The sequence below is a fragment of the Panulirus ornatus genome, chromosome 73 (genome assembly GCF_036320965.1).
Source record: "Panulirus ornatus isolate Po-2019 chromosome 73, ASM3632096v1, whole genome shotgun sequence".
Lineage (NCBI taxonomy): Eukaryota > Metazoa > Arthropoda > Malacostraca > Decapoda > Palinuridae > Panulirus > Panulirus ornatus.
Window position 1 is genome coordinate 14,583,270 of NC_092296.1, and position 24,818 is coordinate 14,608,087.

The following is a 24,818-nucleotide window of genomic DNA, read 5'->3' on the forward strand; positions in this document are numbered from 1 at the left end:
GATTGTAAGCAAATTAGCTTTGAGAGAATCCTCTGCAAAAGTTTCTTATACATGTATCATTTTTTTTGCAGGTTGTGTGGTCTTGCCTACGAAACCCAGAGGAAGCATACAAACTTGATATTCCCAAAGTTCTGATAAACACAATAGCAAAGTGGGCAGTTTAAGGAAAAGTTTTTGTATATGTATTAGGATTTTTATCTTCACTGTTTTATAATTTTGGTAAGTATACCTGTAAAATTTATCCTAGTGTATTTTTATGATATGTGGTTGCTGTTTCCTGCATTAGCAAGGTAGTGCCAGAAACAGATGAAGAAAGGCTGCGTCTGTTCACATCCATTCTCTAGCTGTCATGTGTAATACACTGAAACCACAGGCCCCACGGACCTTCCCATGATTTAGACTGGTTCAGTTCTTTGAAAGCATGTCGACCTCTTTATACCGCATAGTACCACTTCGCTGTATCCCGTGCACAGCTTTCATCACCACTCAAACTTATTTTCCCTCCATCCTTTCATCTCCAGTTTGGTCTCCTCATTCTCATTGTTCCCTTCACTACTGACACATATATCCACTTTGTCAATCTTTCCTCACTCATTCTCCCAGTGTGTCCAGACCATTACAGCACACCCTCTTCAGCATTCTTGACCATATTTCTTTTTTATTAACACATCTCTCTCCTTCCTTTTCATTACTTACTTGATCATACCACCTCACACCACTTTATTATCTCAAACATTTGATTTCCAGTACATCCTTCCTCCTCTGCACAGCCTACAACCTTTGTCTGTAGCCAATGTCATGCATCCATATAGTATTTTTAGGACAAGTATTTCTTCAAACATAGCCATTTATGCCTTGCAGATAATAAGCTCTCTTTCCACACATTCTTCAGCACTCCATGAACCCTCATTCCCTCACCCACCTTTGACTTGCATCTGCTTCCATGTTTCCATTTGTTGCCATGTCCACTCATAGGTATCTAAAACACTTCACTTCCTCCAACTTTTCTCCATTCAAACTCACACCTCATCTACCCGGTATCTCAACCCTATTCAACTTGATAACCTTTCCCTTACATACATTTTATCTCTACTTTCTCCCTTCACACACTTTTCCAGACTCTTGTCATTAGCTTCTGCAGTTTCTCATCCAGATCTGCCTTGAGTGCTATATCGTCAGCAAACAAACAACTGACTCACTTCCCAGACCCTCTCATCAACAGACTTCATCCTCAGCCCTCTCTCGATACCTTTCGTATTTTGCTCCCTTAACACCCCATCCATAAACAATTTAAACAACCATGGTTATATTACACACCCCTGCCTCATGTGGAACCATTCTTTTTCCTCTCTTCCTACTTGTACACATGCCTTCCATCTTTGAAAAAAATCTTCCCTCTGGTTCTGGCAGCTTACCACCCACATCATATATTCTTAAGACCTTCCACCATATATTCTTAAGACTTTCCAACCCTATGATATGCTTTCTTCAGATCCATACCACATACTGTTCCATCTGGCTCTTTAAGTATATCTCACACACATTCTTTAAAGCAAACACCTGATCCACACATCCTCTACCATTTCTGAAATCACTCTGCTCCTCCCCTGTCTGATTCTTGGTACGCAGCTTAACATTCTCAGCCACGACCATCCCATACAACTTATCAAGTACACTCAACAAACGTAGACCTTACTAGTTTGGACTCTCACTTTTATCTCCCTTGCATTCACACAGTGGGACTGTACATTCTGTCAATCCTTAGGCACTTTACCATGATCCATGAATACATTGAAAATCCTAACCAAGCAATCAGCAACACAGTCACCCCCTTTCTTAAGAAATTCAATGCAGTACCATCCACTCCAGCTGCCTTGCCACATCTCATCTTGCATAAGGCTTTTATTGCATCTTTTTCACTAAACCAACATCATGACTCACTTCTTATAGCACCCCAACCCAAACACCCTTCATCTGCCACCCTATCATCAAACATATTCATCATTCCTTGAAAATACTCTTTTCATATTCTCCTCAGTACACCATTACCTGTTATATGTAGCCACTTCCCCATTTTTTTTTTTTTTTCATACTATTAGCCTCATTTCAAAACATATCATCCTCCCTAAAGTTTACTGATACTCACCCGCCCCAGCTCTCAAATGCACTGATTTTCAACCCCTGCACTTTCTTCTTGACCTCTTGCCTCAGTCTATTATGCATCCCACAATCATTTGCACGTCTTTCGTGTAAGTTCTTCCCAAACACCTCTCTATGTTCTTTTACTAGTAACTTTACTTCTTCACCCACCACTCACTACTCTTTCTAATCTTCCAACCTTCCACTTTTTGGATGCCATTTGCATCCCTCACACATGCCAGCACTGCTACCCTAGATATGTACCTCTTATTCCTCACCCACTCCCCTTGCATCATTTTCTCTCACCTTTGCCATCTATGCTCAGTCTCTCCTGGTATTTCCCACAAGTTTCTTTTCCAAGATCATGTACTCTCCATGCTCTTCTCACTACTATTATTTCTTTTTTGTGTAAACCTCGACAAACCTTCACCCTTGCCTCTACAAGATAGAGAACAGACATCCCACCATCTAGACCTGTCAGCACATTTACATCCAAAAGTCTCTCTCACCTGCTTATCAATTGACATGTAATATAATAATGCCCAATGACTATCTTTCTTATGTACATATGTATACTTGTGTATGTCCCTCTTTCTAAACTGGGTATTCCAAGTTACCAGTCCTATCTGAGCACATAACTCCGCAAGCTTTTCACCATTTTTATTCATACTATTGCATGGGTCACTTGCCGCATTACTCATCTTTGCATTCAAATTACCCACCAGTAATACCTAGTCTCTTGCATCAAAACTGTGGACGCACTCAGCTGCTCCCAAAACACTTGCTTCTCATGGCAAGGATGGATCTTTCTTCATCTGTTTCCTGGTGCCATCTTGCTTACACCAGAAATGGTGGTTAAGTATAATAAGTGAGATAAATAACCAAAATTGGTTTACATTACATTGCAGTACTTGAGCATATGTGAATATTTCTCCCCTATCCCTGGGGATAGGAGAGAAAGAATACTTCCCACGTATTCCTCACGTGTCATAGAAGGCAACTAAAGGGGATGGGAGCGGGGGACTAGAAACCCTCCCGTCCTGGTATTTTAACTTTCTAAAAGGGGAAACAGAAGAAGGAGTCACGCGGGAAGTGCTCATCCTCCTCGAAGGCTCAGATTGGGGTGTCTAAATGTGTGTGGATGTAACCAAGAGGAGAAAAAAGGAGAGATAGGTAGTATGTTTGAGGAAAGGAACATGGATGTTTTGGCTGTGAGTGAAACAAAGCTCAAGGGTAAAGGGGAAGACTGGTTTGGGAATGTCTTGGGAGTAAAGTCAAGAGTTAGTGAGCGGACAAGAGCAAGGGAAGGGGTAGCACTACTCCTGAAACAGGAGTGGTGGGAGTATGTGATAGAGTGTAAGAAAGTAAACTCTAGATTGATATGGGTAAAACTGAAGGTTGATGGCGAGAGATGGGTGATTATTAGTGCATATGCACCTGGGCATGAGAAGAAAGATCATGAGAGGCAAGTGTTTTGGGAGCAGCTGAATGAGTGTGTAAGTGGTTTTGATGCACGAGACCAGGTAATAGTGATGGGTGATATGAATGTAAAGGTGAGTAATGTGGCAGTTGAGGGAATAATTGGTATACATGGGGTGTTCAGTGTTGTAAATGGAAATGGTGAAGAGCTTGTAGATTTATGTGCTGAAAAAGGACTGGTGATTGGGAATATCTGGTTTAAAAAGAGAGATATACATAAATATACGTATGTAAGTAGGAGAGATGGCCAGAGAGCGTTATTGGATTATGTGTTAATTGATAGGCGCGCGAAAGAGAGACTTTTGGATGTTAATGTGTTAGAGGTGCAACTGGAGGGATGTCTGATCATTATCTTGTGGAGGTGAAAGTGAAGATTTGTAGAGGTCTTCAGAAAAGAAGAGAGAATGTTGGGGTGAAGAGAGTGGTGAGAGTAAGTGAGCTTGGGAAGGAGACTTGTGTGAGGAAGTACCAGGAGAGACTCAATACAGAATGGAAAAAGTTGAGAACAAAGGAGGTAAGGGGAGTGGGGGAGGAATGGGATGTATTTAGGGAAGCAGCGATGGCTTGCACAAAAGATGCTTGTGGCATGAGAAGCGTGGGAGGTGGGCAGATTAGAAAGGGTAGTGAGTGGTGGGATGAAGAAGTAAGATTATTAGTGAAAGAGAAAGAGAGGCATTTGGACGATTTTTGCAGGGATATAATGCAAATGGCTGCGAGATGTATAAAAGAAAGAGGCAGGAGGTCAAGAGAAAGGTGCAAGAGGTGAAAAAGAGGGCAAATGAGAGTTGGGGTGAGAGAGTATCATTAAATTTTAGGGAGAATAAAAAGATGTTTTGGAAGGAGGTAAATAAAGTGCATAAGACAAGGGAACAAATGGGAACTTCAGTGAAGGGGGCTAATGGGGAGGTGATAACAAGTAGTGGTGATGTGAGATGGAGTGAGTATTTGGAAGGTTTGTTGAATGTGTTTGATGATAGAGTGGCAGATATAGGGTGTTTTGGTCGAGGTGGTGTGCAAAGTGAGAGGGTTAGGGAAAATGATTTGGTAAACAGAGAAGAGGTAGTAAAAGCTTTGTGGAAGATGAAAGCTGGCAAGGCAGCGGATTTGGATGGTATTGCAGTGGAATTTCTTAAAAAAGGGGGTGACTGTATTGTTGACTGGTTGGTAAGGTTATTTAATGTATGTATGACTCATGGTGAGGTGCCTGAGGATTGGCGGAATGCTTGCATAGTGCCATTGTACAAAGGCAAAGGGGAAAAAGGTGAGTGCTCAAATTACAGAGGTATAATTTTGTTGAGTATTCCTGGTAAATTATATGGGAGGGTATTGATTGAGAGGGTGAAGGCATGTATAGAGCATCAGATTGGGGAAGAGCAGTGTGGTTTCAGAAGTGGTAGAGGTTGCGTGGATCAGGTGTTTGCTTTGAAGAATGTATGTAAGAAATACTTAGAAAAGCAAATGGATTTGTATGTAGCATTTATGGATGTGGAGAAGGCATATGATAGAGTTGATAGAGATGCTCTGTGGAAGGTATTAAGAATATATGGTGTGGGAGGCAAGTTGTTAGAAGCAGTGAAAAGTTTTTATCGAGGATGTAAGGCATGTGTATGTGTAGGAAGAGAGGAAAGTGATTGGTTCTCAGTGAATGTAGGTTTGCGGCAGGGGTGTGTGATGTCTCCATGGTTGTTTAATTTGTTTATGGATGGGGTTGTTAGGGAGGTGAATGCAAGAGTTTTGGAAAGAGGGGCAAGCATGCAGTCTGTTGTGGATGAGAGAGCTTGGGGAGTGAGTCAGTTGTTATTTGCTGATGATACAGCGCTGGTTTATCCCTGGGGATAGGGGAGAAAGAATACTTCCCACGTATTCCCTGCGTGTCGTAGAAGGCGACTAAAAGGGGAGGGAGCGGGGGGCTGGAAATCCTCCCCTCTCGTTTTTTTTTTTAATTTTCCAAAAGAAGGAACAGAGAATTGGGCCAGGTGAGGGTATTCCCTCAAGGCCCAGTCCTCTGTTCTTAACGTTACCTCGCTAATGCGGGAAATGGCGAATAGTTTGAAAGAAAAAAAAAACAGCGCTGGTGGCTGATTCATGTGAGAAACTGCAGAAGCTGGTGACTGAGTTTGGTAAAGTGTGTGAAAGCAGAAAATTGAGAGTAAATGTGAATAAGAGCAAGGCTATTAGGTACAGTAGGGTTGAGGGACAAGTCATTTGGGAGGTAAGTTTGAATGGAGAAAAACTGGAGGAAGTGAAGTGTTTTAGATATCTGGGAGTGGATTTGGCAGCGGATGGAACCATGGAAGCGGAAGTGAATCATAGGGTGGGGGAGGGGGCGAAAATTCTGGGAGCCTTGAAGAATGTGTGGAAGTCGAGAACATTATTTCGGAAAGCAAAAATGGGTATGTTTGAAGGAATAGTGGTTCCAACAATGTTGTATGGTTGCAAGGCATGAGCTTTGGATAGAGTTATGCGCAGGAGGGTGGATGTGCTGGAAATGAGATGTTTGAGGACAATATGTGGTGTGAGGTGATTTGATCGAGTAAGTAATGTAAGGGTAAGAGAGATGTGTGGAAATTAAAAGAGTATGATTGAGAGAGCAGAAGAGGGTGTTTTGAAATGGTTTGGTCACATGGAGAGAATGATTGGGAAAGATTAACAAAGAGGATATATGTGTCAGAGGTGGAGGGAACGAGGAGAAGTGGGAGACCAAATTGGAGGTGGAAAGATAGAGTGAAAAAGATTTTGAGTGATCGGGGCCTGAACATGCAGGAGGGTGAAAGGCGTGCAAGGAAGAGAGTGAATTGGAACGATGTGGTATACCAGGGTCGACGTGCTGTCAATGGATTGAACCAGGGCATGTGAAGTGTCTGGGGTAAACCATGGAATGTTCGGTGGGGCCTGGATGTGGAAAGGGAGCTGTGGTTTCGGTGTATTATTACATGACAGCTAGAGACTGAGTGTGAACAAATGGGGCCTTTGTTGTCTTTTCCTAGCGCTACCTTGCACACATGAGGGGGGAGGGCGTTGTTGTTTCATGTGTGGAGAGGTGGCGATGGGAATGAATAAAGGCAGACAGTATGAATTATGTACATGTGTATATATGTATATGTCTGTGTGTGTATATATATATATGTATACGTTGAGATGTATAGGTATGTATATTTGTGTGTGTGGATGTGTATGTACATACATGTGTATGTGGGTGGGTTGGGCCATTCTTTCGTCTGTTTCCTTGCGCTACCTCGCTAACGCGGGAGACAGCAACAAAGCAAAATAAATAATGAATAATAAAGTACAGTGCTAATAGTGTGAATATTTACTAGATGTTGCCACTAATTTGTTCATTTAAGCGGGTTAAGTTAGAAGGGTGGTTGGGCGTCAGCCTAGCAACTTGAGCCTTATCCTTGTTGAAAATAACCAGTGCTTCTTTGTTAAACTGGAAAGCTTGTGGCATTCATTTTGAGTGTACTATGCATTGTCCCTTTGGATATTGAAGGTAAACAAAGTGTTTTCCCAATAGCCACTGCTTTTTCAACATCTCATGCAGAGGGTGGCTTGCAAAGCCATGCTGATAATCAAAGAAAGCAGTATGAGATTCAAGACATGTAAGGCAGTGGGAGTTTAGAAATTTAGGAAACAGTAGAAACCAAAACAGTAGGAAGGTAGATGGAAGGGTTAGAGTGGTCACCCACAAGGAATTCTAGTTCACTTCAGTGTAATTTTGATTTATTAAAATTACATACCTGTGTGTTCATAGTTTTTATCTCAGTTTCTTCTTGTGTAGAAGATGAATAGAAGGGTTGGATCTGGGAGTATCAACATAAAGCATCCCTGCAATAGTCACAAATACACGTAGGTGAAAGCTTTGTCTGGATTTGACTATGAAAAACTTATGATTCATTTTATGTAGTTCAGAAGGATAATGAAGAGAAAGGGAAAAAAGTTTCATATCTCAAAATAGCAGCATTTTAAAACCACAATGATAAAATTTACTTAATCTCAGTTTCTTGTTACAGGGTGCTAATAGTTGAGAAGAATGTCTGGAACAGACAAACTTCAAAATGTAAACCCTCATATCTTTGCTAAGGCTGCACAGAGAGTGGAAAATCCAGCAGACTGGGATGATGATGTGTATGATCCATTTGACTCTCGTGAAGTTTTTGATTTGGTGCGGAACATTCGAGATCCAGAACACCCTTTGAGTTTAGAAGAGTTGAATGTGGTAAGGTGTATGTAGATTTTTGTGATGTTAAGTTTAATTGTAGGTTAGCCAGAAAAATAAGGCTTACTGCAGTGTAATTCTTAAGAAAAGAGAATGAAATTCTCTACTATTTATTACAACTTTTTGATTTGTCTTGAGGGCTGCAAGCTGGACAAGAATCAAAAAGTAGAAAAAAAAATTAGGAACTTCAGGTTAACCAGCCCAAAGTAGTGGTGATGCATTTGGTGCCATCTCATGCCCATTTCTTATTAATTTGCTACTGCTACTAAACTCCAGCTGTATGGTGCACAGTATTATCTCTGTGTTGTGGGAAGCCTCTTTAATGTAAAGGGTTTCTACATATACAGAGAAGGGCCTCTTTAGTACAGTAATGGGTTTCTGTATACAAAGAAGGACCTACTTAATGCAATGATGGGCTTATCTTTAGTCCAGTAGTGGGTTTTTATATAGAGAATAGCCCCTTTAGTGCAATAATGGATTATTTTATACAGAGAAGTGCATATTTGAAGATGAATGGAGAAATATGTAAGTGATTTTTTATTGAGTAAGGGTGACATATGAGTGTTCAGTGCTTGCTTCTGTGCAGCATCTTTTGGGATATCTATTGTTACCTTTGACAAAATTTTGCCATTAGGCGGGGCATATGCTGCTGATTTTACATTACTTTTCTTCTTTGCTGCAATACACATTGCATAGTTGTCTGTCTTGGTCATTTCTGTAGTTTTCTCAGAAAGCTTTGAACACAAACTCCTTGTGCAGATTTCATGTTTCATTGGCAAAACATTGAAGAGGGTCTCCAGTTTTCTTGTTGGGCTTTCAAGTATTTATGACTGCATTTTAAATGCATTCAGTGAAATTCCTGTAGGTTAACTTACAATGGAACATCTCCAATCCAGCAACCTGTAGACTCCATTGAAAAACAAGATTTGAATTATAATAAATAAAGTTTGATATGGGTAACTTTAGCATATTGTTTGCAGAGGCTCCTACCTAATATTTCTACTGACTATACTCACCAGTGCTCCTACTGACTACCACTACCTAATGCTCTTGCCAACTAGTTTGCTTGATATCTCTACCTAATGCTCCTGCCTGAATGGTCCTACCTACTACCACTGTGTATTGCTCATACCCCTTTGCCAAAAGGCAGCGATAGTGCATACTGCTCACCACAGGAAAATCTAGTTATGCTGAATGAGGTGTGCAAGTTAAGTGTTGTCATGTGTTCTGTGTGACAAGGAGTGATTGAATGTTTGTGGATAATGCCAGTATTCCATGTGTGGGTGAGGCAGAAAGAAAAGACAGCTACAGTGGTCAGAGTAGTGCAACTTGACAGCTACTGAAGTGCTGGCTCACTGTGCAGCCAACACTAACTCTCCTGATACCTAGACGGGTAGTACTGGTAATATACCTCCCTGGTTGTTGGTTGCCTACCAACTTTTACCTACCTATAGTGAGAAGTAATTTCACAGAATATAATGTAGAAGTGACATAGTCCTTCAAATATGGTATCGGTTAAAAGATTGAAAAAAATTCATGTCCCCTAAAAAGTTTACTATTATGGGATATCTGGTTTTAAGAACTGGTTGAAGAGAAGTTAAGGATGTCCAGTTTTTGAGACTAAAAGAGAGGTAGTTTAGAGCATTGGCCTTGCATATATAATACATCTCTGAGTGTTTATTAAGCAAGTCAGCTGAATGTGAATATCAAGTTGATTTTACTTGATATGAAAAGGGCAATTTAACCCGGAATGTCTCCAGATGGATATTTATGTGAGCTGAGCGATGCCTTCTGATGGATGTTTATACACTGAGTTGTATGCCTCAATTTCAGGGTTTTACAGTCAGCCCTGAGTGTTGAATGAGGTAATAGTATGCAATAGTTTCTCCACAAGTCATTCATCCTTCAATTATTCCATAAGAGCATATTTTTGTGAGTTTTCTAAGAGGAAAAGGAGCAGCTTTTAGCTAGATTTAGAGGACCAGGTAGATGATCCTCAATTATTAGACATGAGGAGAGTGATTTCATGGACGTTGGCTCTTCCAGCATTGAAGGTTGAACATCATGAGGGAGGAAAAGGTTCCATAGTGAAAATGGAGGTAGATGGGCCTAACCTTGACTACACTGTGACAGACTGGTATGGCTGGTAATATTACAAACTTATATAATTTTACTATTATGAAAAAATCATCAGTGAATACACTTAATACAACAGGAAAAGCTTATTATGTAAGATAACACAGTAATAATCAGTAAGCACTATTGTGGTGTTGGTAGAATGTGATAAAATGTGTGCAGTGGAAACTTAACTCTTTGGCCACATTCCTGCACTTTGTTCCTTTGTGCCAAAACATCTAAAGAACCTCTATGTATTATTAAAATGAAAGTAGTGAGTGAAACATACTAATGAACATCTTTGAAACTGTAAGGTCAAAAAAATTTAAACTTAAAAAAAAAAAAAGAAATAGGGCTGGAAAGGAAAATGTACTAAGATGTTTAAGGGTTAAGATCAAATGTCTCGTTGACATGAATGGAGATGTCATATTCTTTTCATTCTATGAAAACAAAAACTACATAAGTAATAACACAGTAGCTTGATCCTTGTCATTCTCATCTCTCTGAAAGTATTATTAATGGAGACATATTCTACTTCAAAGATTCTTGTTATTAATTTTGGCAAGCTTAAGTGTCTTTTTAAGACTGACTTATAGTTTCCCTAGAGATTATTCTGTAAACTACTTGAGGACATGTTAACGTATAGAAAGAGGTGGAAGTGGCATTCCTTGAGGAGAGATAACTGTATAACATATGGGAAGGAGTGGAAATGGCATTGCCAGAAGGAGAGAGAACTGTATGACATATGGAAAGGGGTGTAATTGGTGTTACTTGAGGGGAGATAACTGTAAAATATATGGAAAGAGGTGAAAGTGGCATTACTTGAGGACAGATAACTGTGTATAACATATTGAAAGGGGTGTAAGTGGCACCTGAGGCATTACTCGAGGACAGATAACTGTGTAAAAGATGGATTACTTAAGGAGAGATAACTGTATAATACTTGGAAGGGAGTGGAAGTGGCATTATTTGAGGAGAGATAACTATATAATGTGTTAAAAGGTGGAAGTGGTGTTGCTTGAGAAGCGATAACTGTGTAACATATGGAAAAGGGTGGAGGTGGGATTACTGGAGGAGAGACAACCGTATAACACATGGAAAGAGGTGGAAGTGCCATCATGAATGGCAATCACTAAGTATGCTGCTGAATTTTGAGGCTTAATATGAATTTGTATGTGGCATTTCTTCTTTAGCTTTTCATCAGAGTACCCAAGAAATTGAGTATAGGATAACTCTTGTGATCACGTTGGCTTCTAAGGATAGTTGTGGTAAAATATGAGTGAATGGGGCCCTTATTGTGGAACAGTATAGGATGAGTTTTACATTTCTGTGATACTGGTTTGTTTGATGTGATCTAGTCTTCAAGTTATATTAATGTATAAAGCTCACTAAGTACCCAGAAACAAGGCTTCAAAATTTCTGTATAAATGATTTCTCACTAGATCACACAGTCTAACACTTCATCAATGTCTCCAACCAAGCCAGCAAAAAAGCACATACCACAAGAGTATAGAAAGAAATACAACCAAAATTTCTCCAAGTTACAGAGCTCATAAAGTAGAGACATCAGACATCAACTCAGGCACAACCACTCTCTGTCAATAAGAATTAGAGAATAAATCCAAACACTAAACATCATCATCATTAACACACAGTAATCACCAAAAGACAGTCTGAAAATTGGCTTTCTGTCCTTCACATAGTCATTTACAAGAACTGCAGTAAGGAAAATCCACTCATATCACACCAATCGTCCTTCACTCATGAAGCAATTCTGATTCATTCCCATTAAGTCCCTTCTTAAAGAGCACACACAAACATACTCGTGAAACCACTAGGAAATCAGCCTTAAACCAACCTCACCCATAAGCAGGACAGTCATGAAAGTCTACCCAAAATCCATTCAGAAACAACTGCCTATCTGCCTTTCACACCTATTGTGACAATAAATGCCATTAAAACCTTAAAGAAAGCTTCTGTTACAGGCCCTGACAGCTTATCAACTTTCACATAAATCGCTTACGGCAAACTTGTAATCCACACACGCATGCACGCACGCACGCACTTTTTTTTTCTTTCCTTCTCTTTTATATTGAAGGCTCCAGTTGCCGACAAAAGTCCACATCTAGGCCAGGCCTTAATTAAAGCATAGAGAGGTCAGTGAAAGGGAAATGGAAGAGACATGGAAAGGTATTTACAAATTGTGGAGGAAGTAGAAAACCTATATTTTAAAATGTGCCAGGAAAGACATGAATTATATTATTATTATACTTTGTCGCTGTCTCCCGCGTTTGCGAGGTAGCGCAAGGAAACAGACGAAAGAAATGGCCCAACCCCCCCCATACACATGTATATACATACGTCCACACACGCAAATATACATACCTACACAGCTTTCCATGGTTTACCCCAGACGCTTCACATGCCTTGATTCAATCCACTGACAGCACGTCAACCCCGGTATACCACATTGTTCCAATTCACTCTATTCCTTGCCCTCCTTTCACCCTCCTGCATGTTCAGGCCCCGATCACACAAAATCTTTTTCACTCCATCTTTCCACCTCCAATTTGGTCTCCCTCTTCTCCTCGTTCCCTCCACCTCCGACACATATATCCTCTTGGTCAATCTTTCCTCACTCATTCTCTCCATGTGCCCAAACCACTTCAAAACACCCTCTTCTGCTCTCTCAACCACGCTCTTTTTATTTCCACACATCTCTCTTACCCTTACGTTACTCACTCGATCAAACCACCTCACACCACACATTGTCCTCAAACATCTCATTTCCAGCACAATCATCCTCCTGCACCCAACTCTATCCATAGCCCACGCCTCGCAACCATACAACATTGTTGGAACCACTATTCCTTCAAACATACCCATTTTTGCTTTCCGAGATAATGTTCTCGACTTCCACACATTCTTCAAGGCTCCCAGAATTTTCGCCCCCTCCCCCACCCTATGATCCACTTCCGCTTCCATGGTTCCATCCGCTGCCAGATCCACTCCCAGATATCTAAAACACTTCACTTCCTCCAGTTTTTCTCCATTCAAACTCACCTCCCAATTGACTTGACCCTCAACCCTACTGTACCTAATAACCTTGCTCTTATTCACATTTACTCTTAACTTTCTTCTTCCACACACTTTACCAAACTCAGTCACCAGCTTCTGCAGTTTCTCACATGAATCAGCCACCAGCGCTGTATCATCAGCGAACAACAACTGACTCACTTCCCAAGCTCTCTCATCCCCAACAGACTTCATACTTGCACCTCTTTCCAAAACTCTTGCATTTACCTCCCTAACAACCCCATCCATAAACAAATTAAACAACCATGGAGACATCCCACCCCCCTGCCACAAACCTACATTCACCGAGAACCAATCACTCTCCTCTCTTCCTACACGTACACATGCCTTACATCCTCGATAAAAACTTTTCACTGCTTCTAACAACTTTCCTCCCACACCATATATTCTTAATACCTTCCACAGAGCATCTCTATCAACTCTATCATATGCCTTCTCCAGATCCATAAATGCTACATACAAATCCATTTGCTTTTCTAAGTATTTCTCACATACATTCTTCAAAGCAAACACCTGATCCACACATACTCTACCACTTCTGAAACCACACTGCTCTTCCCCAATCTGATGCTCTGTACATGCCTTCACCCTCTCAATCAATACCCTCCCATATAATTTACCAGGAATACTCAACAAACTTATACCTCTGTAATTTGAGCACTCACTCTTATCCCCTTTGCCTTTGTACAATGGCACTATGCACGCATTCCGCCAATCCTCAGGCACCTCACCATGAGTCATACATACATTAAATAACCTTACCAACCAGTCAACAATACAGTCACCCCCTTTTTTAATACATTCCACTGCAATACCATCCAAACCTGCTGCCTTGCCGGCTTTCATCTTCTGCAAAGCTTTCACTACCTCTTCTCTGTTTACCAAATCATTTTCCCCAACCCTCTCACTTTGCACACCACCTCGACTAAAACACCCTATATCTGCCACTCTATCATCAAACACATTCAACAAACCTTCAAAATACTCATGAAAGGGTAGAGAATTCCAAAGCTTAAAGGTGTAAGGGAAGGAACATCTATTGATATTGCCCACCCTTGAGTTGCCAACAGCCACACGCTAATTATTTCATGCAGCAGCTAAATGAGTATCACATGGTTTGGCTTGTGGTAGGGCCACACAGGCAGCCAGCTCTCAGGAGCAAAAAGCCAGAGTTATACCAATTGAAGAGGGATTGAACAAACTTTGTAGCGTAGGGCAAGTGAGTCAAGTTTTGAAGTTAGCCTGAAAGAGTTTATAAGTCGGACTGCTTTCAGCTCAACTCTACCTAAGAAGGATGAAGATCTAGAAACACTGTGAGAGCAGTACTCCATACAAGGGCAAACCTATCCTTTGTATAGATGGAGCAACTGTTTGGAAGAAAAGAAATTTCGACATCTAAACACAACTCCTAGTTTCTTTGGAGCAGACTCAGCTATTTCCATAATATGGGGTATCCAAGACAAAGTGGATGTTACATTAATACCAAGTATGTTCATTGGGTCAAGAGGTGGAATTACAGAACCATCCAAAGAGACAGGAAAGTTGTGAGGAATTTTTGATTGAGAGATGGGTAGCAACTGGGTCATGAAGACATTAGACTTAAGATTTTGTGTACCCCTCTGAAATATCTTGAACAAGTTGGAGTTTATTGAGGAAGTTGTGTCAAGACGAGATGCAGGTTGAGTGGGAGAAGAAGTAGCAGAAGTAAAGGATGTGGAGGAATGCAGTGTTGAGTTGTCAGCATATTTAGTTATGTGTGGAAGAAAGGAAATCATTGATAAAAAAGAGATAAAGTGTATGAGACAGGACAGAACCTTGAGGAACACTGCTGTCCTTGGAGAATGGGGAGAGGCTGATCAAACAACCAGAGGTAGATCTGTCAGAGAAGAAGGTAGATGTGTGGGAGCAAAGTGAGGGAGGGCAGCCAAAAGAGGGTAGCATAGAGATGAGATCCCGTTGTCGAGCCCAGTCAAAAGCTTTGGATATGTCAAGGGCAACTACATAGGATTCCCCCAAATCTTCCAGGAATGATGAACAAACATTAGTAAGATAGGAAAGAATATCACCAGTGGATCTTACCTTATGGAAGCCACACTGGTGAACAGAGAGAAGACTGTGAAATTCAAGATATCTGAGGGTATGGGGGCTGGGGATGGATTCAAAGACTTTCGAAATAATAGATATCAAAATAATAGGATGATAATAAGAAGGGTTAGGAGGGTTACTTGTCTTTATGCTGGGTTTTATAAATGCATGCTTCCAAGAAGAAAGGAAAAGTTCAGGATTTTAAACAGAAATGGAACATATGAGCAAGCACAGGTGTTTGCTCAGAGGTACACTCTTTCAGTACACAGGGATGATGCTATTAGGACCACAATCCTTGCTTGTGTCCAGAGAGAGAAGTGCTTTTCAGACAGTTCGAAAAGAGATTACCGGAAGGTACAGATGTCCTCAACTACTCCTGCCTACACAGCAAAATCCCTAATGTTTTGAAACTTGCCGATATAGCTCAGTCCCAAAACCCTCCAAACCACCCAACTCCCACTGCTCCTACTGCGCTATGTCACTTCAATCCTCAGCATCCACATTCTATGAAAAAAGTATCCACTACTGAAACAGACAAAAATCTCACTCTCATCCACACAGCATGGTTTCAGGCCCAAACACTTTACTACTGCACTACACACTGAGCTCGCACAACATATCCTCAATGGATTCCACTAACCAGAGCCCCCCATCCTGCACAGTACTAGTGGTAGCAGACAACAGCAAATCATTTGAAGCTATCCCCCAACACATCCTCACACAAATAAGTACTTAATGCCACCCTCCACATCAGTGACATAAAGTTACTGGCCATTGTCATAGCTAGCTGCCATACCAGACTCACTCACAGTGACTTCACCTCAAAAACACTATGATTCTTCAGTTGAGTTCCCCAAGGAGCAGTCTCTTCTTACACAGTCTTCCATTACCTCAGGCAAACCTCAACATGAAAGTTCTTTCATATACAAATGACCCCACAATTGCATCACAACACTCCAATACTACAGGAGCAACATCAAACATGCAGTACCACATTACTTAATTGGAACAATAGTTTACCCATGGCAGAATGTCTGCACCCTCACAGAAGTCTTAAATAACTTTTTTTTTCTTACCCCAGACAGACTTGAATCTGGCTTAAACCCTCCAGTCTTGTTTGGACAGACTCTCCCTCACATATGAAACACTCATGACATTCACTTCCCGCACCAGTAACATAAACACAGAAGCAACAGATAAAATTAACTGACACCAGATCTTGACAAGAAAAAATTACTCATTATCTTATACAAACAGTTAATCCTCTCCACTTTAAGATCTGCCTCACCTACCTGGTTTTCCACCCTCTCAAAAGCAATTATAATAAAGCTGTAAACCACACAAAATAGTGCACTCAGAACAATCACTGGCTGCCTACCAACTACAAGCACTGAACACTCGTATTGAAACAAATATCCTCTCAATTCAGGGCAGCAGCAATAGACCCCTCCCACCCAAACCTCTATGTGACAAAGTCCCAAGTAGAGATAAAAGTTTACCCCTGCCTAACATTTCAGTGTCCTCTACTCACAGATCCCCTAACCCCTACAACATATATAACACTTATAAAACAAAAGGGGAGTGGGGGAGGAATGGGATGTATTTAGGGAATCAGTGACGGATTGCGCAAAGGATGCTTGTGGCATGAGAAGAGTGGGAGGTGGGTTGATTAGAAAGGGTAGTGAGTGGTGGGATGAAGAAGTAAGAGTGTTAGTGAAAGAGAAGAGAGAGGCATTTGGACGATTTTTGCAGGGAAGAAATGAAATTGAGTGGGAGATGTATAAAAGAAAGAGACAGGAGGTCAAGAGAAAGGTGCAAGAGGTGAAAAAGAGGGCAGATGAGAGTTGGGGTGAGAGAGTATCATTAAATTTTAGGGAGAATAAAAAGATGTTCTGGAAGGAGGTAAATAAAGTGCGTAAGACAAGGGAGCAAATGGGAACTTCAGTGAAGGGCGCAAATGGGGAGGTGATAACAAGTAGTGGTGATGTGAGAAGGAGATGGAGTGAGTATTTTGAAGGTTTGTTGAATGTGTTTGATGATAGAGTGGCAGATATAGGGTGTTTTGGTCGAGGTGGTGTGCAAAGTGAGAGGGTTAGGGAAAATGATTTGGTAAACAGAGAAGAGGTAGTGAAAGCTTTGCGGAAGATGAAAGCCGGCAAGGCAGCAGGTTTGGATGGTATTGCAGTGGAATTTATTAAAAAAGGGGGTGACTGTATTGTTGACTGGTTGGTAAGGTTATTTAATGTATGTATGACTCATGGTGAGGTGCCTGAGGATTGGCGTAATGCGTGCATAGTACCATTGTACAAAGGCAAAGGGGATAAGAGTGAGTGCTCAAACTACAGAGGTATAAGTTTGTTGAGTATTCCTGGTAAATTATATGGGAGGGTATTGATTGAGAGGGTGAAGGCATGTACAGAGCATCAGATTGGGGAAGAGCAGTGTGGTTTCAGAAGTGGTAGAGGATGTGTGGATCAGGTGTTTGCTTTGAAGAATGTATGTGAGAAATACTTAGAAAAGCAAATGGATTTGTATGTAGCATTTATGGATCTGGAGAAGGCATATGATAGAGTTGATAGAGATGCTCTGTGGAAGGTATTAAGAATATATGGTGTGGGAGGAGAGTTGTTGGAAGCAGTGAAAGGTTTTTATCGAGGATGTAGGGCATGTGTACGTGTAGGAAGAGAGGAAAGTGATTGGTTCTCAGTGAATGTAGGTTTGCGGCAGGGGTGTGTGATGTCTCCATGGTTGTTTAATTTGTTTATGGATGGGGTTGTTAGGGAGGTAAATGCAAGAGTTTTGGAAAGAGGGGCAAGTATGAAGTCTGTTGGGGATGAGAGAGCTTGGGAAGTGAGTCAGGTGTTGTTCGCTGATGATACAGCGCTGGTGGCTGATTCATGTGAGAAACTGCAGAAGCTGGTGACTGAGTTTGGTAAAGTGTGTGGAAGAAGAAAGTTAAGAGTAAATGTGAATAAGAGCAAGGTTATTAGGTACAGTAGGGTTGAGGGTCAAGTCAATTGGGAGGTGAGTTTGAATGGAGAAAAACTGGAGGAAGTGAAGTGTTTTAGATATCTGGGAGTGGATCTGGCAGCGGATGGAACCATCGAAGTGGAAGTGGATCATAGGGTGGGGGAGGGGGCGAAAATTCTGGGGGCCTTGAAGAATGTGTGGAAGTCGAGAACATTATCTCGGAAAGCAAAAATGGGTATGTTTGAAGGAATAGTGGTTCCAACAATGTTGTATGGTTGCGAGGCGTGGGCTATGGATAGAGTTGTGCGCAGGAGGATGGATGTGCTGGAAATGAGATGTTTGAGGACAATGTGTGGTGTGAGGTGGTTTGATCGAGTGAGTAACGTGAGGGTAAGAGAGATGTGTGGAAATAAAAAGAGCGTGGTTGAGAGCAGAAGAGGGTGTTTTGAAGTGGTTTGGGCACATGGAGAGGATGAGTGAGGAAAGATTGACCAAGAGGATATATGTGTCGGAGGTGGAGGGAACAAGGAGAAGAGGGAGACCAAATTGGAGGTGGAAAGATGGAGTGAAAAAGATTTTGTGTGATCGGGGCCTGAACATGCAGGAGGGTGAAAGGAGGGCAAGGAATAGAGTGAATTGGAGCGATGTGGTATACCGGGGTTGACGTGCTGTCAGTGGATTGAATCAAGGCATGTGAGGCGTCTGGGGTGAACCATGGAAAGCTGTGTAGGTATGTATATTTGCGTGTGTGGACGTATGTATATACATGTGTATGGGGGGGGGGTTGGGCCATTTCTTTCGTCTGTTTCCTTGCGCTACCTCGCAAACGTGGGAGACAGCGACAAAGTATAATTATAAAAAATATAAAAAAAACAAATATTATTTGCTCTGTCGCTGTCTCCCGCGTTAGCGAGGTAGCGGAAGGAAACAGATGAAAGAATGGCCCAACCCACCCACATACACATCCACACACGCAAATATACATACCTATACATCTCAACGTATACATATATATATATACACACACAGACATATACATATATACACATGTACATAATTCATACTGTCTGCCTTTATTCATTCCCATCGCCACCTCGCCACACATGAAATAACAACCCCCTCCCCCCTCATGTGTGCGAGGTAGTGTTAGGAAAAGACAACAAAGGCCCCATTCGTTCACACTCAGTCTCTAGCTGTCATGTAATAATGCACCAAAACCACAGCTCTCTTTCCACATCCAGGCCCCACAGAACTTTCCATGGTTTACCCCAGATGCTTCACTTGCCCTGGTTTAATCCATTGACAGCATGTCGACCCCGGTATACCACATCGTTCCAATTCCCTCTATTCCTTGCACGCCTTTCACCCTCCTGCATGTTCAGGCCCCGATCACTCAAAATCTTTTTCACTCCATCTTTCCACCTCCAATTTGGTCTCCCACTTCTCGTTCCCTCCACCTCTGACACACATATCCTCTTGGTCAATCTTTCCCCACTCATTCTCTCCATGTGACCAAACCATTCCAAAACACCCTCTTCTGCTCTCTCAACCACACTTTTTATTACCACACATCTCTCTTACCCTATTATTACTTAATCAAACCACCTCACACCACATATTGTCCTCAAACATCTCATTTCCAGCACATCCACCCTCCTGCGCACAACTCTATCCACAGCCCACGCCTCGCAACCATACAACATTGTTGGAACCACTATTCCTTCAAACATACCCATTTTTGCTTTTTGAGATAATGTTCTCGACTTCCACACATTCTTCAAGCCTCCCAGAATTTTCACCCCCTCCCCCACCCTATGATTCACTTCCGCTTCCATGGTTCCATCCGCTGCCAAATCCACTCCCAGATATCTAAAACACTTCACTTCTTCCAGTTTTTCTCCATTCAAACTTACCTCCCAATTGACTTGACCCTCAACCCCACTGTACCTAATAACCTTGCTCTTATTCACATTTACTCTCAACTTTCTTCTTTCACACACTTTACCAAACTCAGTCACCAGCTTCTGCAGTTTCTCACATGAATCAGCCACCAGTGCTGTATCATCAGCGAACAACAACTGACACTTCCCAAGCTCTCTCATCCACATCAGACTGCATACTGGCCCCTCTTTCCAAAACTCTTGCGTTCACCTCCCTAACAATCCCATCCATAAACAAATTAAACAACCATGGAGACATCACACACCCCTGCTGCAAACCTACATTCACTGAGAACCAATCACTTTCCTCTCTTCGAATACACGTACGCATGCCTTACATCCTCAATAAAATCTTTTCTCTGCTTCTAACAACTTGCCTCCCATGCCATATATTCTTAATACCTTCCACAGAGCATCTCTATCAACTCTATCATATGCCTTCTCCAGATCCATAAATGCTACATACAAATCCATAAGTATACTTATGTAAGTAGGAGAGATGGCCAGAGAGCGTTATTGGATTACGTGTTAATTGACAGGCGTGCGAAAGAGAGACTTTTGGATGTTAATGTGCTGAGAGGTGCAACTGGAGGGATGTCTGATCATTATCTTGTGGAGGCTAAGGTGAAGATTAGTATGGGTTTCCAGAAAAGAGGAGTGAATGTTGGGGTGAAGAAGGTGGTGAGAGTAAGTGAGCTTGGGAAGGAGACCTGTGTGGGGAAGTACCAGGAGAGACTGTGTACAGAATGGAAAAAGGTGAGAACAATGGAAGTAAGGGGAGTGGGGGAGGAATGGGATGTATTTAGGGAATCAGTGATGGATTGCGCAAAAGATACTTGTGGCATGAGAAGAGTGGGAGGTGGGCTGTTTAGAAAGGGTAGTGAGTGGTGGGATGAAGAAGTAAGAGTATTAGTGAAAGAGAAGAGAGAGGCATTTGGACGATTTTTGCAGGGAAAAAATGCAATTGAGTGGGAGAAGTATAAAAGAAAGAGACAGGAGGTCAAGAGAAAGGTGCAAGAGGTGAAAAAAAGGGCAAATGAGAGTTGGGGTGAGAGACTATCAGTAAATTTTAGGGAGAATAAAAAGATGTTCTGGAAGGAGGTAAATAGGGTGCGTAAGACAAGGGAGCAAATGGGAACTTCAGTGAAGGGCGTAAATGGGGAGGTGATAACAAGTAGCGGTGATGTGAGAAGGAGATGGAATGAGTATTTTGAAGGTTTGTTGAATGTGTCTGATGACAGAGTGGCAGATATAGGGTGTTTTGGTCGAGGTGGTGTGCAAAGTGAGAGGGTTAGGGAAAATGATTTGGTAAACAGAGAAGAGGTAGTAAAAGCTTTGCGGAAGATGAAAGCCGGCAAGGCAGCAGGTTTGGATGGTATTGCAGTGGAATTTATTAAGAAAGGGGGTGACTGTATTGTTGACTGGTTGGTAAGGTTATTTAATGTATGTATGACTCATGGTGAGGTGCCTGAGGATTGGCGGAATGCGTGCATAGTGCCATTGTACAAAGGCAAAGGGGATAAGAGTGAGTGCTCAAATTACAGAGGTATAAGTTTGTTGAGTATTCCTGGTAAATTATATGGGAGGGTATTGATTGAGAGGGTGAAGGCATGTACAGAGCATCAGATTGGGGAAGAGCAGTGCGGTTTCAGAAGTGGTAGAGGATGTGTGGATCAGGTGTTTGCTTTGAAGAATGTATGTGAGAAATACTTAGAAAAGCAAATGGATTTGTATGTAGCATTTATGGATCTGGAGAAGGCATATGATAGAGTTGATAGAGATGCTCTGTGGAAGGTATTAAGAATATATGGTGTGGGAGGCAAGTTGTTAGAAGCAGTGAAAAGTTTTTATCGAGGATGTAAGGCATGTGTACGTGTAGGAAGAGAGGAAAGTGATTGGTTCTCAGTGAATGTAGGTTTGTGGCAGGGGTGTGTGATGTCTCCATGGTTGTTTAATTTGTTTATGGATGGGGTTGTAAGGGAGGTAAATGCAAGAGTTTTGGAAAGAGGGGCAAGTATGAAGTCTGTTGGGGATGAGAGAGCTTGGGAAGTGAGTCAGTTGTTGTTCGCTGATGATACAGCGCTGGTGGCTGATTCATGTGAGAAACTGCAGAAGCTGGTGACTGAGTTTGGTAAAGTGTGTGGAAGAAGAAAGTTGAGAGTAAATGTGAATAAGAGCAAGGTTATTAGGTACAGTAGGGGTGAGGGTCAAGTCAATTGGGAGGTGAGTTTGAATGGAGAAAAACTGGAGGAAGTGAAGTGTTTTAGATATCTGGGAGTGGATCTGTCAGCGGATGGAACCATGGAAGCGGAAGTGGATCATAGGGTGGGGGAGGGGGCGAAAATTTTGGGAGCCTTGAAAAATGTGTGGAAGTCGAGAACATTATCTCGGAAAGCAAAAATGGGTATGTTTGAGGGAATAGTGGTTCCAACAATGTTGTATGGTTGCGAGGCGTGGGCTATGGATAGAGATGTGCGCAGGAGGATGGATGTGCTGGAAATGAGATGTTTGAGGACAATGTGTGGTGTGAGGTGGTTTGATCGAGTAAGTAACGTAAGGGTAAGAGAGATGTGTGGAAGTAAAAAGAGCGTGGTTGAGAGAGCAGAAGAGGGTGTTTTGAAATGGTTTGGGCACATGGAGAGAATGAGTGAGGAGAGATTGACCAAGAGGATATATGTGTCGGAGGTGGAGGGAACGAGGAGAAGAGGGAGACCAAATTGGAGGTGGAAAGATGGAGTGAAAAAGATTTTGTGTGATCGGGGCCTGAACATGCAGGAGGGTGAAAGGAGGGCAAGAAATAGAGTGAATTGGAGTCATGTGGTATACAGGGGTTGACGTGCTGTCAGTGGATTGAAGCAAGGCATGTGGAGCGTCTGGGGTAAACCATGGAAAGCTGTGTAGGTATGTATATTTGCGTGTGTGGACGTGTGTATGTGCATGTGTATGGGGGGGGGGCCATTTCTTTCGTCTGTTTCCTTGCGCTACCTCGCAAACGCGGGAGACAGCGACAAAGTATAAAAAAAAAAAAAAAAAAAAAAACAAATCCATTTCCTTCTCTAAGTATTTCTCACATACATTCTTCAAATTCTTTATCCCTGGGGATAGGGGAGAAAGAATACTTACCACGCATTCCTCACGTGTCGTACAAGGCGACTAGAGGGGACGGGAGCGGGGGGCCAGAAATCCTCCCCTCCTTGTATTTTAACTTTCTAAAATGGGAAACAGAAGAAGGAGTCACGCGGGGAGTGCTCATCCTCCTCGTAGGCTCATATGTGAAAAAATGTGAAAAAAGGAGACATAGGTAGTATGTTTGAGGAAAGCAACCTGGATGTTTTGGCTCTGAGTGAAACGAAGCTTAACGGTAAAGGGGAAGAGTGGTTTGGGAATGTCTCGGGAGTAAAGTCAGGGGTTAGTGAAAGGACAAGAGCAAGGGAAGGAGTAGCACTACTCTTGAAACAGGAGTTATGGGAGTATGTGATAGAATATAAGAAAGTAAATTCTAGATTAATATGGGTAAAACTGAAAGTTGATGGAGAGAGATGGGTGATTATTGGTGCATGTGCACCTGGGCATGAGAAGAAAGATCATGAGAGGCAAGTGTTTTGGGAGCAGCTGAATGAGTGTGTTAGTGGTTTTGATGCACAAGACCAGGTTATAGTGATGGGTGATTTGAATGCAAAGGTGAGTAATGTGGCAGTTGAGAGGATAATTGGTATACATGGCATGTTCAGTGTTGTAAATGGAAGTGGTAAAGAGCTTGTAGATTTATGTGCTGAAAAAGGACTGGTGATTGGGAATACCTGGCTTAAAAAGTGAGATATACATAAGTATATATATGTAAGTAGGAGAGATGGCCAGAGAGCGTTATTGGATTACATGTTAATTGATAGGTGTGCGAAAGAGAGACTTTTGGATGTTAATGTGCTGAGAGGTGCAACTGGAGGGATGTCTGATCATTATCTTGTGGAGGCGAAGGTGAAGATTTGTATGGGTTTTCAGAAAAGAAGAGAGAATGTTGGGATGAAGAGGGTGGTGAGAGTAAGTGAGCTTGGGAAGGAGACTTGTGTGAGGAAGTACCAGGAGAGACTGAGTACAGAATGGAAAATGGTGAGAACAAAGGAGGTAAGGGGAGTGGGGGAGGAATGGGATGTATTTAGGGAAGCAGTGATGGCTTGCGCAAAAGATGCTTGTGGCATGAGAAGCGTGGGAGGTGGGTTGATTAGAAAGGGTAGTGAGTGGTGGGATGAAGAAGTAAGATTATTAGTGAAAGAGAAGAGAGAGGCATTTGGACGATTTTTGCAGGGAAAAAATGCAAATGAGTACGAGATGTATAAAAGGAAGAGACAGGAGGTCAAGAGAAAGGTGCAAGAGGTGAAAAAGAGGGCAAATGAGAGTTGGGGTGAGAGAGTATCATTAAATTTTAGGGAGAATAAAAAGATGTTCTGGAAGGAGGTAAATAAAGTGCGTAAGACAAGGGAGCAAATGGGAACTCCAGTGAAGGGAGCTAATGGGGAGGTGCTAACAAGTAGTGGTGATGTGAGAAGGAGATGGAGTGAGTATTTCAAAGGTTTGTTGAATGTGTTTGATGATAGAGTGGCAGATATAGGGTGTTTTGGTCGAGGTGGTGTGCAAAGTGAGAGGGTTAGGGAAAATGATTTGGTAAACAGAGAAGAGGTAGTAAAAGCTTTGCGGAAGATGAAAGCTGGAGGTTTGGATGGTATTGCAGTGGAATTTATTAAAAAGGGGGTGACTGTATTGTTAGCTGGTTGGTAAGGTTA

The 24,818-nt window shown here is 41.9% G+C and overlaps 1 protein-coding gene across 1 annotated transcript in view; it reads left to right on the forward strand.

Moving 5' to 3' along the window:
* LOC139748229 (uncharacterized) overlaps positions 1-24,818 on the forward strand; it is an 86,540-nt gene that overhangs the window by 39,254 nt on the left and 22,468 nt on the right. The gene's annotated exons all lie outside the window — the stretch shown is intronic.